This window comes from Thunnus albacares, chromosome 18 (genome assembly GCF_914725855.1).
Source record: "Thunnus albacares chromosome 18, fThuAlb1.1, whole genome shotgun sequence".
In the NCBI taxonomy this organism is placed as follows: Eukaryota; Metazoa; Chordata; class Actinopteri; order Scombriformes; family Scombridae; genus Thunnus; species Thunnus albacares.
In genome coordinates, this window is record NC_058123.1 from 28383227 (window position 1) to 28385700 (window position 2474).

Sequence of the window (2474 nt, forward strand, 5' to 3'; positions counted from 1 at the left end):
TATGAGTGCATCCCCTCAGAGTGACACCAACTTCCTCTAATTGCAAAAAAAAACATTAGATCCCTTAACCAATGAGTGTCGGTGGGCGGTGTTTCATGTTTCCACTTTAGACGCCTCGGTTTTCTCACAATCAGAACGCAAACATAAAAGCAGAATCTAACCCTGACCCAGTGATGGAAGGGGAGAAAAATATGTAATCTGTTTGTGCTGAAAGGGGCATTGCTATGAATCCATTCTTTTCTAAACTGTAGCCAGATTTAAGGGATTGGTTGTTTTTATTTGACTAGAATTCCACAGGCGAGGGGCTCATGAGGGAGAGCAGGTAGTAGAGATATTTTTACAAAACAAGGCTTAAATTTTCAACCTGGAGGAAATGAGAAAGATTTCTTTTAACACTGTTTAAATTATACAACTGCAACACCAGATGAACAACAGAAAACCACAATAAAAACAACTGGAAATACTGTGGAATAAAAACTATGAAAGCTTTGTCCAAACATGATGTTTTATTGGAGAAAATTAGAGGGTAAAGTGTTGGGGAAAATGGGGTGGAGTGAGTGGATGGGTGCAACTTGAAGCATGAGACCTGGGAGATTTCGACATACACACAATAAACTGTACCAGCTCATTTGAAGAAGTGGACTGGTTTGAAGTACTGGAGGACTTTTTTTTTTTTACAGAGAAGAGCTTTTCTTTGGTGTCTGTTTAATCTATTCCATATTGTAGTCCAGATCAATAATGCTGTCCATCATACCCCTGCTCACTTTACAAACGTTCTCCTTCTCCTACAGGGTCTGCTGCATGTCATTTACAACCTTTAAAAAACAGGACTTAACCTCTTGGAGAGTTTCTCAAACTTTATTGACTTTGCAGACCCTCCTCTGCAGAGTCTGTCTTGACAAAAAGGCTCAGAACCTTGATCTTTGTCTCTCTCTCTCTAATAAAACCACAGCATAGGGAGCCTTTCTGTTTGGAGCATTTACTAAAACTTCAGTTCAGTGAGTAAGGCATCCTTTCCCTTGCGTAGGGCTCTAGCTTTGTGGCCTGCTCTGCTTTCTTACGCTGATGATTTAATGTATATGTCGAGCTCAGGCAGAGATATGAAGGTCTCCTGTGTCTGTTGGCAAAAGGCCTCCAGTTCATCAGAGGTCTTGACCTCACCAGTCGGTTGTGGTTCATGTTCAGGTGTTCTCTGAAGGGTGTGGTAGCATGGAGGGCAATCTGTTCTTAGTCAAGCTCAAGGTTTCCTTTCATATTAACTACAAGTAACATCACCTCTTAAGAGTGTTTTAGCCTCTTTAAGCTCATTGTTTTGGATTCACTGCTGTGGTTCTCCCACAGCGATTATCAACTACTTTTCTATCTGGTACAGGCAACTGTTCTCAGTGAACCCAAATAAACCCCCCAAAAACAAAATAAACCCACTGTACACAACCTGTCTACCACCAAACACCACACAAAGTGAGTGAATAGTGTTAGCTTAGGAAGAAAGTTGAACATGTAGCAAGTTAAAAAGCCAGATATTTGGGAGTAGGTAGCGTCAATATTGAACTTATATTTATCAGGTGGCCAGAAATACGACTCCAAATGAATGATAATGTCGTCCTGTGTCTGCTGGATGTGTGAACTGCACACTACATGACTCTATTTGACTCATAAATAGGCAGGCCCATACAATAAACACATAAATTCAGTCTCAATTCAAATCACTTTTTTTTTCATTCAGTAATTATTCAGTTATATTTTCTGTAGATGTTATTTCCAAACATTAATGTGTAAATGCTGTTTCAAAGCCTTCTCCAAACTGTCTGGGATAAAATTCTGGTGGGATAATAGTGAATTCTTATTCAATATATTAAATATATTAAGTTTGAAAATACTGGAGTCAGTCAAAAGCATATCCAGCAAGTTTTTAAAAGTAATTTGAGAAAAAAAAATGTAATTTCCCCTGCCTGCAAAAGTCCTCAAATTCCCAGAAAAAATACAGAGGACATGGTCTGAGTGTCCTACTATGTCCCTGGAAATAGGAAATTATTTGCTAACATGTTAGCCATAACAACTTAATAAGGTGGTAAAATGTCAGAGGCGTGTCTGTCAATTAGCTGCAAAGTTCTTCTGCTCCCTATTGTCCAAAAAATTCAAACAATGCAGTTTCTGAATAGTGAAAAACAATCAAATATTCCTTAAAGGGGCAATCAAGTGATTTAGCATTGCCCTTTGCAATGCTAAATCCCTAGTATGGGTCTAGCCCCAGTTTGTATCTCTCATGTATTAGCTTGCATCTGAGCTGCAGAGTTAAGCATCCATGTCTCTAAAAGATAAATATTCAGTGATGTTTGAGAAACCCAAAAGGTCGTATAACAACGCTTACTGCTGTTCAGAGGGTATTTCAAGAATTCTTAAGAACTCTCTTTATGGCTGCATGATAAAAAAAAAAAAATGTAAGCCTTTTCCCAAGTTGGTTGGATGACCCT